The following is a 14,583-nucleotide window of genomic DNA, read 5'->3' as shown; positions in this document are numbered from 1 at the left end:
GATCTCATACGATACGACCGGAGACTGATCCGGTAGGGATTAATAGTGGAAATGGAATGTTACAGTGTATACGCGAATAATAAACACGCATAAACAGAATAGAGATAAATAATGATTTTTAAATTGTAAGTTTTCCAGCATAATTGATTGAAGTTGAGAATTCTGATACAACTATGTTGAAGATTTGAAAATTTTAATGAGAGTGAATTATTAGCGACTATAAAGTCGACAAATAATATTGCATTAAATTTTTATGCTTAGATCTATATATAAGTTTACACGCGTACTAATCTATTATTTGTTATCGATTTTCGTTTTTCAAATAAAAATGTTTTTTCTTATAATTAATATGTAATTGGTTAATATTGAGATAATTTTCATATTTGTTTATTAAATATCAGATCGTTTTATTTTGTTCCAATAGTCAGTTCAATAATAAATAACAAATTATAATAAATAACAAATAATGGACAATGAAATATAAAGATAAAGCATTAGTAAATGAATTTTGAACTATGTGACCGTAAGACATTTTATATTATATTTGTGATGCACATGTATATAGTAAAAAATCTGGATACTGTTTTCTATCTCTCTTGTATCATTTTATACAATATTTAACCCTGAAAAAAATATAGAGAAGTAAAATGCAGATTTCGAATTTTATTAAAAAAATATTTGGAAAGAGAAAAAGTCAAAATAAAATGACAAAAATCTAAATATTAACAATTTTTTCCTGCACGTTTTATAAATAATAATTTATTTTTATTTCATATAAATACAACATTATATATAAAAATTTTCCTCTGATTTTCTTGGTCCATGGACATATAAATACTAAAACAATTTTAATAAAACCTTTATTTTCTAAAAATCGCTAGTACTACCTGTCTTATTTTCTTTTCCTTTCTCTATAAATTTTATCTTTTATCTAACCAGTAATCTCGTAAATTTGATAATATTAAAATTTCTTAAATAGCTTTAAAAATATATCATATCTCCATGATGCTCTTAAATTGCATTTCATGAAAATGTGTTTAAGAAATGCTTGGTAAAAAGTAAAGAAACAATAAATGATTTTATTAAATTTGGAAACAAATTCTCTTTTATGAAAAACACTATTACTTTATCAAATATTTTTTAGAAATTTATGCAAGTTGTAATTTGTATCTCATTGCATAAGACACGTGTCAAATTAAATTGTGATTATTTACTATCAACATCGATAAACTCTAATATTTAAAAAGCTTTACGTATATGCATTTTTATATACAATAAATTGTACGATTATAATATTATAGACAATACGGAACATTAATCTTTTTAGTCCATTGATTTTTAAATATTAGTAGATTTATGAAATGTTCCTGATCTGTATGTACGATATTTATCTATAGTTTACAATAACGAGAACCATTTTCTTCGAATACTCATGTAGTTAGAGATTATTGCACTCGGATGTGTATCTTATTTTTTTTCACATGTAAGATCCCGAAGCGAGTTTTACACGAGCGGTATTCCGCGTATGTTTGCGCGAGAGTAGCAGCTTACTGTTCCCTCGGGTGTCCCGTTTCACCAACGAATACAATAAATACGGACTATTTTAAATCTACATCCTACGAAGGGTAGTAAATTGCGAAATAATTACGTCGGGCCGCACACGCGTTTGCTCGCTTCAGAAGGGTCGGTTACGCGAGGTGGGTTAGGCAGAGGAATACGCGGGGAATATATACTTCATGGTTTCAAGGGTACTGCAACGATTCGCTTTCCCTCGGGAGAGATGGTACTTCATAGGGGGAAAAAAAGGAGTGTAACACAAACCCATGTAACGTGTTGCGCTGGCCGCGAGTACGAAGAAATTGTGTATTTCCGTATCCGTGGAGTGCACTCGTGTCGTTTTCATTCGTAATTGCTCGTATCAAAACGCTTTGCGAGCAAAACTGAAAGGAAGATGAATGGTTTAATACAATAAAACTGTTTCATGTTCGTCAATTTCAATTTTAATCAATTATTTTTCCCTTCTTACTCACACACACACACACACACACACACACACACAATGGATATCATTTATAAAAATTTACAGTCTCTGTAATTTATTTTTAACTTACAATTATCCTAATTTGTCTTTTCATTTGTTATAGAAATATAATCAAATCATTCTTATTTTTTCAATCTTATTCTTCAATCTGTTGAATAAATTTATTAGATATTATTATAGTTATCTAAATTAATAATAATTGTCATAGATATCTACTTTTTATCACAATTTCCATCCGTCTTAATTATTTCGTCTTCGAAATTTTATCTTTCATTTCCAAAATAATATAAAATCAAATGTGAATGTGCACACATATATATAAACTTATTACTCTCTCACATTATACGATCGAGAAAATAGTCACGCCCATTGATCCTCGCGAAACTTTGCGGAGACTTTGTTCGTGAACGAACTATTCAGCGAAATCTTGAAGCGAAACTTCCCGCGACGCGTTTTCGGGGGCAAATCTGTTCTCCTCGAGACAAGGAGAACGCGCGCATCGTGGGGAGATAGTAGTGCACACAGAAGAAAGAGAAGGACAAGGCGAAAGAGAAAGAGAGTAGCAGAGGAGAAGTAGAAGCTGGAGCACGCCTCCACCCGTACCTTTCAATTTGCGAGGCAATATTTTCGGCGTACGCCGGCTGAACTCGGTGTTTTATAAGGTCGTTACCAAGGTTGCGCTAATCTTCACCCTAGCCGCAAGCTTCTGGCAAAGTGCCCGCCAAGAAAATATTGTTCCGTGGGTCTTATCTGACTTGTATCTCAGTGGAGACCCGGTACGAGTACGAGAGAAGAGCCCAGCCTGTCGACCGCCCCGCACGTGTGGATATATAAACGCGGGAAATTTCATATTCTCAAAGTGAGGAATTTATTGTGTGTTGCCGGAAATCCGAGTGCGGAAATACCGCAGAGAGAAATAGGGCTTGTGGGAAGAGAGCGGCGCAGAGCACGAGTACCACCGGCGTTATCCCCCTTTTGCGAATGCATATTCGCATCCGCGTCACGCATCGAGACTCCAATGCTGACTTCATCGCGCGGTATCCTGTTTTTAGCTCGGAAAATGAGACCTCCAGCAAAATAGTGATGAATATTCGAAAAACGGTATTTCAACGTAGCTATTAGAAAGTTTTTGCAATACCGTTTATCCAGATACGGTGAACGCTAAGATCAAGAAAATGATAACGTAACTTTAGCGGTCATCGTATCTGGAATCCACGTTATTGCAAAAACTCCCTATTATTTCTAAGCTCTTAACTGTGCGTTGCTGCTAAAATCGCGCGTCCAGATTTTACGAATTTAGATGTCGCGTGGCATGTCCTGTCTCTTTCTAATTACTCTTCGTTGTTTCCTTTATTAATAAAGCGTGTAACAGTTATTTAAGGAATGAAAAGGGCAAAAAGCTGTGGGTGTTACGTCGCATTTGCGCCGTAGGCTGGAACAGAGCAATGAAGTTTCTGAGATTCGACGGTCTTCCTTGCGTCTCTCGTGGCCTCTCGAATCAGTTATACGACCCATGAAAGAAGACTTTATCCCACTGGCAATTAGTTGCATCCATAATGAGATCCCGTTAAACTCGTAAATCCTAATGGGATTAAAGGGAGCCTCGATAATGTCGGAGTCTACCCATTCTCCGATACGATCTCGGAGATAAATGACTACCCCTTTTTTTCAGTCCGAAATCGCTTTTCGTTACCCCGCGGGAAAATCCCTCGCGTGATATTCGATGCCCGATAAATTTGGTATTTCCGCACGTGTAATGAAATTTCCGGCCTCCGACGCTTGCTGATCGCGCGCAGCTGGAAGCTTAATGATCGTGGACATCTCACAAACATCACGTACTCCGAAATACGCGAACGTGACCGCAACACCAAACGTGATCGCGATTTCCCCCTACATGCTAGCCAACTCGAGGGAGCAACTTTAAGGGCAAGGGGACGAAGGGGCGGGAAAGGCGGAAGGTAGATTACCCCGGAAACCACAGTGAATAAGTATAAAGGCTAGCAGTCATTTTGATATCGTGTTGCCAGGAGAAAAATATATGTGGTTAAAGTTTTTGTCTGTAGTCAGTAAACTCTATAACATATTGTGAGCTATTGAAGAGTGGAGGTGTCTCGATTCCTAAACAATGACACTCTGATGTAAAAATAATTCTGTTTTCTTTATCACGGATTCGCTGATTAGCCAATTTTTTTTTGCTACTATAAATAAAAAAGTCAAAAAACCAATATTTGTTTGCCTTCTTTTTCTCCGTCGAGTCGCAGTTTTCTATAGTTTAGTATAAGGAAGGCTCGTGTTCCAATATTATAAAGCTCATTGTATGTAGCCTACAAATACATGTCCTAACTCTAGCAAAATAGTTTCTTTGAGATAACCATAATTACATGAATGAAGAAAAATTTTTTTCATCTGTCTTCTAGTTCCTGTTGCTTCTCGAAATCGCGCTTCGAGAGAAAGAAATAGGTCGGCGTTCCATCTTCGCGCTCGTAAATGCAACCGCTGCCGTTAGCGCGGGGATGAGGAGGAAAATGCAGGGTTCTGTGAAAGTAGAGACTATGATATCCAGTGCGCACAGTAGAAACTCGTTTCGAGCAAAGAGTAGGATTTACCGGCAGAATAAGGAATATTCCGGGTTCTTACGAGTCTGAAATAGGCGGCTAGACGTAAGGCCAATAAAGAAAATATGGCGTTTGCCGGGATCGCACGCGTTGAATGCATCTTTATCCCTTCTCCCGTAGAGATACACCACGCGATTTCTGTGAAAAAACGACCACTAAATGCGTTAGAGCTGAATTTATTTGTAGGAGAGCTTTACGTATTCGAAAATAAATTTCCGCGCTTACAATACGCATCTCCGCGGCGCAGTTTATTCGTTACATCATCGTATTAGAGTTTCACGAGTCTGGCGTAGTCGCGTATTTTTATTCATACGCAATGAGAGTTTTCCGTATCGCGAATGCGAAATGATTACGTATTAAAGTGGCGCGGCGTGGAGAGATGCGTGCTTCGCACGTGAAGTATTGCACCATAGTACCTACGTACTTCTTCCGACGCTCCCGCCACGCGTGCATCGCCGACTGCATATAAATTATGCAAGACGTATGCTCAGATGGATGGCGAAGGTATTCTAGGTTGTCGACAAAGTTTAAGCATCCGCGTTTGTTCGGGCAAGGAACGCCTGGCTGGAAGCTGAGACTTCGAAAGCCAGCGGCACGCTCGCAGTCGACTTTTTGCACAGCTATTGCAACAGTTGGCCCCTTTAAGGCTATCCGAGAGCACACTCGACCACGACTCCTCCTTTTAACGCTCCTTATAAACGGTTCTTCGACTCAAAGCCGGTCAGTCATGTTTGTTTTTCAACTAACTAATCGCATATGCAGTTCCGGAGGTACGTCAATGCTGTCGAGTAAATTTCGTAGTATCGGTACGACAAGATAACTTAATTGGTTTTATATTTGTATTCAAATTGTATTTTTTTAATACTGGAACCACATAAAACATATCAATGTGTTATATTAAGCAGCGTTTACAATAAGATTTTAAGGCGTAGAATTTAAGCTTTAAGCCTTAAGCCATAAGAAATTGACCAATCACAGTCGAACGTGGATAGAATAATTGACTATGATTGGTGAATTTCTTACAACTTGCTGTTTAAAGCTTAAATTTTACGCTTTAAGGTGCATTCACATGCAAGCGTCAAGCAGCGGAAGCGGCGACCAATCAACGAGGCGATTTTTACAGTGGCGTAAAAAATATTTTTTACACCATTGCTCGTATCGCCCAGCTGATTAGTTTACTGCTTCCGTTGCTTGACGCTTGCATGTGAATGCACCTTAAAAATCTCATTGTAGACGCCGTTTTAGATAACTAGTTTGAATTGTATTGAGTTGTATTTGCATGAGAATTGCTATGATTTGGAACCCGTAACTCATGAACTTATGCTACAGGAATAACCTTCTTGTTCAACCGTTACTACTTACCTAGTAATCAATATTGAATTGCAGTGTCAGTTATAGTATACAATATACCACCGAATTACTGGATATCAGATGTTGATTGTACGTGTAATTATTTTACGTAATCTTTTAATACTACAAGAAGACTAATTTAAATTTCTCATTGTGTGAAAGTAATGTATTTAGATTTGTGAGAACTGTTAATCATTTTAAAATTATCTCAGTTAAAACCGAAGAAATACGACGGTATATTTAGGACATTAAATAATTTGGAAATAACAGATTTTCTTTAAAAATTGCAATTCATGAATTATTTTGAGAATATTTGATTAGAAGAACTTAGTATATCTTCAATCTTCCAAGTACAGGATTTGCGAATATTATAATCGTCGAATATTCCCAGGAGCTCATACTTGGAGCTTTCTCTCTCTTTCTCCGGTTTCATTGCTCTCTCGTTGAGAAGTGAGAGCTTGGCTCGGGACTAACCGACTCATTCATTGTCTAGTTTAGCAGCAGTTTGCCCTGAATATTCATAGCTGGCCTCATCCCGGCGGCTCGAGTAAATATCACTCGAAAAGTTCAACGGTTCCTTAGTTCTGGGCTGTAAAAGTCGTTCTGCGTGTGTATCTTATTAATATATTTGCTGCATAATTACACTAAAATAGGTCGCACGAAGCGCATAGAAGGAAATAACATTTCAAAATATTATGTTTGTCGTCACATAGAAAAACAAATTTTTATTCAATGCGAATTTATGGCTCAACGGTATAGTCCGATACGGAAAATCAGCCGAAATTGTATGACTTCGGTACGAGCGAAACGTGTCATCAGAGAGCCGATAAACAAACCAGCCGCGCGCTAAATTGCTAGCGGCAAATTGTACTCCAAACTGTGCCCATACCTAGTAATCACGCGTGTAATCGTATCGGAAGTAATTACAATGTGCAACGCGATCGTAGGCAATTTTTCCTGTGCAAAAAAAGCCGGGTGCGAGACTTGGGACTAATGCGACAATTTCCGTTCGCGCCGCGGCCGCCACCGCGGCCGTCATCTCCACATCGCGTCTCGCCACCGCAGCGGTTCGTGTTATGTCCCCTCATCATACTCGGCGCGTTCTCTCTCCGACTCATTTGAGATGCACTGCCGCAAAGCGCGTAGCACGCGCGGCCAATGCGAATCCAATATCGGAAAACAATTTTTCTCGGCGAAGAATTTTAGCGCGGCTTTTCAAGACTTCGGACCTTACTGGCTCGTGCTGCGGTACCCCCGGACTGCGCGCCACCCGTCTTCCTTCACCAACCTTTATTCTCTATCCTTCCCGCCGCCAGCATCTCCCACTCTTGTTCTGCTTCTGTCGTGCCGGCCCATTTTCTCCGTACCACCTTTAAACCGCGCTCGTTTCTCGCAATAAAAGAGTGCCCGCGGTCTTTCGCCGTGACTTACGGCCGTGCCGGTAATAACGATAAACGTTAATGTCGCTTTGTCGTTGCGAGCGCCGAGCTATCGGGGATTAATCGGTTCGTTAAATTCTTTTTTCTTTTCATCCGCGCCGTTTGCATCGGCATCGAAAGGTACGTTGCCCCCTTCTATCCGTTACGAATCTGAGAATAACGAGGGGATGCGCTTGTATCGTACATGTGAAAATGTGAGGTGCGTTCCCCCGAGGGCATTACTGACAACGCGATATTGCGACGCGAAAATTGCGTAGGGCTTTATTGAAATATAATTAATTAGCGTGTGAATCAAAGGGAACCAACGGCGGTTCGAACGAAGCGTCTAGTTAGAACGGTCGCTGAAAGTTAGCCCGAGTTTCGTCTCAACGCAGGAAGCTGGCCATGAAGCACACTCGTTTATAACGGACCGGGGAAACAAAATTAAATTGTAATTGCACCACGTATACAATGGCGCGGACCATCTAGGTAAGCACCCTGCCGACGACAACTAATTACATTTAGGTACCTCACTTTTACCATGACGCGGAGTAATTGCCTCGGGTAGTCATAATGAAAAAGTATCGATTGTGCCCGCGTTACCGCTCGCGAGGAGGAAACCTGTACCTTTCGTCACCCGCGTTTAATGCACAACTCTTGCAGTCCTTTAGCAATCCTCGTGTTTTTTACGACGCGTATTACAAATTAACGACACCTGCGCTCTGCATTCGGAATGAAACGCACTGAATATGTGAAAAAGCGTGAACGAGAGTTGCATGCATTTATTCCTGCGTTTAATAACATTAACGAAACAACATTAATTGCCCTTCTTTTTTTCAAGTTGATTTTACACAGGTAATTGATCATTTTTAAGACTCCCTGTTCTTTTTACGATAATACTATATGTATATGGCGGAAAGTTTTATCGTTGGTTAAAAGCTATACACGAGGGACTGAAAATATCAGATTGAATTTTAATGTGGCGGTTAACCAATGTAGCTAAATTTTCGCTGTTTATTAATCAATCTTCGAGAAAAAAAACTCTATATCTGATAGTTAATAAGTAACGAGAAAACTTTTTGTTATAGTCACGTAATAACAATATTAATTAGTTGATACAACTTTGTAAAAATATAAATAGCAATTTTATTAGAATTTCTAAAATAGTGAACAAATTTATAAATGTTTTTTCTCCGTCTCTACACTTTCTTTTTGATCCCTGAAAAATATTATAAATATAATGATAATTTTTCAGAAATCAGAAAGAAAATGTAGAAATGTAGAAAACATTTTTATACTGGTAAGATGGAATGTGGATATCAAAAATTTGCGGAAATGAAAGGAAGAAAGTCCGTGTTGAAACCCTTTCTGCGAGTCGAGGCAGACGATGAGAGTAAAAACTGGTACTTAGCAAAGTTAACTAGAGTGCAGTGCCGTTTACGTATGCAGAAAATGGTGGACTTGAGTTCGCTAGGAGTCGGAAGGAGAGTCCGAGTTGCAAGGAAAAGAGGCCAGGGATGCGCGAAAGTCCGAGTGGAAAAGTCGGATAAATGAAATGAGAGGAAGGAGAGAGCGAGGGCAAGAGAAAAGCGCAGTTTAAGTGCTCGCTCGAGTGAGAAGGCGTCGGTACAGAGACAAGGCGCTAATGAAATAGTTGGTTATGTTTTAAGTACTACTGCTTAATGTACATTCCACGTCGTTTCGCGGCAGCGGGCCGAAAGTTCCGGTTTAACTTGCCCCGGCTGCTTCTACTTTAGTAATCGCGAAAATTCGAGCTCGCGAACGGGGCGAGATTATCATGGAAATCCTCAGATCTTCATATTTTTTTATCAAGAATTTGAATTAGGTGTTTAAGAAATACATTTAATTTTGAGATCATAATCCAGGATTTTTTTTTTCATGTGTCAACTTCATCGGGTAAACGTCGAGGATTATTAATTGAAATGAATTCGAGTCAAGCGCGCTTGACTTTAATCGATTTTCGCTTAATCGTATTATACCCATCTTTCCGTCATTTAACTTATACACAAAGGAATGGATCGAATTAGTCCCATAAGGGCGTTAAACCACCGCGAAAAGTTATGAAGCGTAACACGAGGCTTAACTCGTGGCAGCTTAAGGGGTTAATAAGATATTTAGTTTACTAACATTTGGACGGAGCCAAGGGTTTATACTGGGCTAGCGAGAGCCACCCGCGGTCTAAGAGACTTAGAAGCTAGCGGTCACCCCTTGAGTGCATTCTCCTGTTCCGCAGTGTCTACCGACGCTTTAGGCTTTCAAGATCATTAATTTAAGGCGCCGCCGCCGCAGGCACTGCCAGCCACTGAATTCTCGATGCTTTCTAGAGGAAGACTCGAAGCAGCAGGACGGAAAAGAAGTAGACGAGAGGGAAAGAATTCCCAAACTCGCTTAGTGTTTATCGATCGTTTGCAATTGGCTAAAAGCATCACTCGCAATGCGAAAATTAATAAGCGTATCCCGTGATTGACTTATTGCGTTATCATTCTTATAATTTAATTCTTTAGAACATATATAGATCAATTGAGTTTGTTAATGAGCGGACAATTTGTGCAAAAAAGATTACATGAAATTGATTCGCAAAGAAAAAATCATAAATTCATATATGAATATCGATTATGATACGTTTAGCCGAGAACAAGGACAATTGAACTTTCGAGATGGTTGAGCTATTTGCGGAGATAATGCGAGATTGAAGGAATAAGGATGGGCAGAAGAAGGGCACAGACGGTAAGTTGCAGACGGAAATGGTTATACGACCGAACCGGTGGCTGGGGACGAAGAAGCAGAATGGCGAATGGTAGTCAGGAAATAGTGGACAGAGAAGCGGGGGACAAAGTCGTGTGGGACATTTAAGGCCATTGGTGTTACGAATGCACGCGATGCTTGCTTAGATTCACCTTGTTGAATATTACATGGAGGGACGCCACGCAATCTTGCCTACGACTCAATCCCGCATTGTTAAACTTGATCAGAGCAAGCTAATCACAGCGGAAACGGAAAGATCTTCATGGCGAATTCGTGATAAGAGAAAATTGAGCTAATAAGTTTTTGCTCGCGAAATTCTATTTTCGTAATGATAATCGGAAGCTTGATCGTCGCACTGTTTGGCACGAAGCGCTAAAAGATTACAATCAATCGAGACATATCGTAGGAACGTAGTTTGGTTGGTGCATATTTGAGTCTTTGTACAGAAGGTTGAGGGAGAAAGACATATTTGTTATATCGGTCGGATTTGATTGCGCAATCCACATGAAATTTGGTCGGCAGACTTTCGATCGGTATAACGAAGCCGGGCAATAACGCGCTGTGTGCGCAACGACGCAATATGTCACGGTCTGTAAATAACACGATTCGCCCATATTTTTCGGTAAAATTCAATTTTTTATTTAACGTAAATACAATTATTCTGCGAAACGTGCTGAACATGGTAGCGAAATATAATAAAATATGCAGAGACCGAAATGAATCCTTGATGCTTTCTGCGAAGAAAAGTTGAAGGCACAATTACGCGATCGATGTCCTCGTGCTCTTTCTCATTTCGCAAAGAGCGATCGCATTGTTCTGGAAGTGAGTCGCCAGGGCTTGAGACGACGATACAACGTAACGTTTTCGTTTCGCGCCATGACGACGGTTGGGCGGCGAGGAAGTAAATCAATCAATCCGTTGAATGGCCCATTCTTCCTCCCCCTACCGCCACCCTTAACCGACAGTACCACCCTTCCGACTGCAGCCATTCATCGAGATACACTCCGGCATTCATGATATTCCGCACGATTGCGGGAGATTGAGGTGACTCGGAGATGGAAGAGCCACACCATCGCCCTTTCCTCTTCCCTTCTCTCTCTCTCTCTCTCTCTTTCTCTTTCTCTCTCTGCGTCATCAACCTTCTTGCCGCTTTCCAAGAAAGCCGCCGTTGCGGAGACGGAATTAGCATCTCCATTAGTCGCGAGAGCATAATGCGATATTACCGGAGGTACACGGCTACCGGAGAGGAAGTGAGACAATGGTCCGCCATGCTACTCGTCGTACCCGCGGTAAGATCCGGTATCTATCGGTCGACTTTGGTCTTCGAATCTTCTATTACTCGACCGGAGCAAGTCCGGGAATTCCGTACTTATCGTGAGTTGTGTAATTTTGTACGAAAGTCGCGCACAGTAGAATCTGATCTAAATTACTTTGGCAAGAATGCGCTTATTTTTTTTTAAAGATATCAATTTGGTAAAGATGATCATATTGTAAAAGGTCGAAAATAGAAATGGTAATATGTATTCTACAAGGTATCTCACAATTACTGCTTTCCTCTTAAGAACGTATTCTTGAGATAATTTTGAGAAATCCTAAAAAAATGTCGAGACTACAATAGTTTTTGAATTATAATTGGTTAAAGATAGTGTGTAATTCGAAAACTATTATAGCCTCGATATTTTCATATTAGAATTTTCGTCTTAGAATGTTCAAAAGAATCCAGAAATAATAATAGAGGCTATAAAAGTAAAATGGTTTTTGACTTATAAGCATTTAAAGCTTATAATTCAAAAAATTGTTGTAGTCTCGACATTTTCGTATTAGGATTTTCGTCTCAAAATTACCTCAAGAATATATCCTTAAGAGGAAATGCGGTAGTTGTGAAACATCCTGTATATGTATGTAGGATGAGCGATTTACGCGTTTTATACACGATCTTTGCGACCGAAATCATTTAACATAGTGGAGAGATATATCGGTGACGTTATTTTCTGTGATTCAATTTCCACCGTTGTCTGAGCCCTTCGTGGAATAATTGAGTAAAGGTATATGAGCGTCTTATACAGAAGGGTGGAAAATCCGAAAGAGAAATTGGGAAAAGGAGATTTTAAGGGGCTGTTTGTAAACGTCTCGGGATCGAAGATACATTTTTCTCATCGTGAGAGTCTCTCAAAACGCTCGTAGGGCACGTCTCGGATTTTGCGAGCGTCGTAGAACGATTCGACGGGGGCGGCGATGATATTTCCGATTCAGCCTCCATTAACGGAACGTGACGATAAAGCTGCAACTGTTATTATCGCCGTCGTTTACGGTGCCCGATGGCCCCCGAAGTGTGCGGGCTCGGTCATATATCGGAGCCCGCTTTTTTCCTCTTTTCCTCCACCTTTTTCTCTCCATTGCCGCTCACGTTTTTATTTTCCCCTTGTCTCGACTCTGTCGCAGATACAGTGCCAGCGAAAACATTTTTGTCGTTCCTCAAATCGCTCCGGAGGCGACGTCTCCGTGACACGAAATGACTTACTAACGATCGCGGGCATAATCGTGACTGTACGACGCTCGACGGTCGACGGAGTTTTATGCTCGAGGATTAGAGCGTGGTTCACGACGTTAAAGTGGTTACGGCGCAGTTGCATCGCGCGGAGATCGCGGATCGTTTATGATCGAAATTAATGGCGAGTGCGATAATGCCAAGAAGGAATTGTGCCTCCGGAACTACGTACGCCGCGATTTCGTGCTAGACCATCGAGAGAAATTATTTCTCCTTGTTTTTCTCATCTTATCGTATTATCCACGTTATCATACTCGTCTCTCGATTTTATCGTATTAAAAGTACAGCGACACGTTTACGACATCGTATTGTTTCGTCGTCATTGTCGTATTTGTCTTTTTCGTTCTGTGTGTACACTCGTTTTCTGACATCATGATTTTAGAAATCTCGCGCGTTAAAACCTATGGCAAAAAGCTGCGACTTATTATCAATGAAACCGCAATGAGTATACCAAGACTACTTGCTGTTGCAGTACGATGACTTGGGACAAACGGCAGCGCGATGTTATTAACGCGACGATGTCCACCGTGGTTCCGACAATAACTCGGTAATGTCATATTGCGAATTTTACTATCTTCATAATTTACGGCATGCAAGTCGTCGCATGTTTCGCATACGAGGCACGCGCTTTATGCCACTATCTAAACGAGTGGTAGTCGGTTGTGCCGTCTGGGAGGCGTACTAAAGGATAACTGCCGATTTCGCGAGTCTCCTTAAGACCTCGTCGAACAGGTATCGGCACGCCACCGACTTCGGAATTGCTTGAAAATTCGGAAATAGTTTTCTGGCAGCACGTAGAACGCGAGTTTTCTCTCTCTCTCTCTCTCTCTCTCTCTCTCTCTCTCTCTCTTGCAGAGAGGCCAAAGAAAAAGACAGCCATGCAGCCTCCGCTTTCTTAGATTTCTACGTGTCTTTCTTCTCCTCGTTCTTGCTTGCGAGTTGTGCCCGAGAAAGCGAGCTTGGAATTCCGAGCTGACTGCAAAGTTTTTAACTAAGTTTGGTGGTTGCCCGCGCACACCATTCCCGGTTCTCGATGCCGATTGCCAGCGCTGCCTTTCATGCCGATTCTTCTGGGGGTTCGCCAGTCGACGAACCTTCTTTGCAAAACTTAACCGAGGAATGGTCGGCAATGAGGAAACATTTGAGAACGATTGACCCGCTCGTTCAGCGAAGATGGTTTAACCCTCGTTCATTGTACGCAGTAGTCGCCTGTTGCGGACAGACAAGAAATTGCAAACAGTGAACAGTTTTGCCGAAGTTTTGCATAATGATAGCCTGTCATAGTCGCTCATATAGACGCGTACATTGTTCTAAAGAAGGGTAATTTGTAAGTGGATTGAAGTGGCGAGCTCTTTGAATAAAATATTTTTAGTTTATAGCGTATGGAGAATGTAACATTTATGTACGTTCTAGTCTGACCTAGTTGAACATGCTTAAAGTAACTACGAAATTTTTACATTTGTTTATGTAACTAGTTTAACTGTTGTTCCATTTGACAAATTTACAATATTCCAACTGCATTTTCGATTGAATTATCCACCTATGTTTTGATCGGTCATTTTCTTGCTCGGTCGTTGAAGTTTATAAACCGTTTCTTTCTGAGGTGGGTATACCGACCGTTTCAATCTAATACGAGAAGTATCCGACAGTCGACACTCGCCGAAGGTGGAATTCGCGGAGGTTTGAGAGACACTAGCGATGAAATGAGATAGGAATTTCATAATTAAGTTATCAGCTGCAGCTATTCCGACAGCCAATTATCGTCAAGGCCGGGCGCGGGTTCTATCCTTCCTTTTTACTTTTTAAACGATCGGTCGGCTCGAAGTCAGAGGATCGCTGTCGATG

This window comes from Mycetomoellerius zeteki, unplaced genomic scaffold (assembly GCF_001594055.1).
Source record: "Mycetomoellerius zeteki isolate Tzet28-1 unplaced genomic scaffold, Tzet1.0 scaffold252, whole genome shotgun sequence".
NCBI lineage: Eukaryota > Metazoa > Arthropoda > Insecta > Hymenoptera > Formicidae > Mycetomoellerius > Mycetomoellerius zeteki.
Note: the sequence above shows the minus strand (reverse complement) of the source record.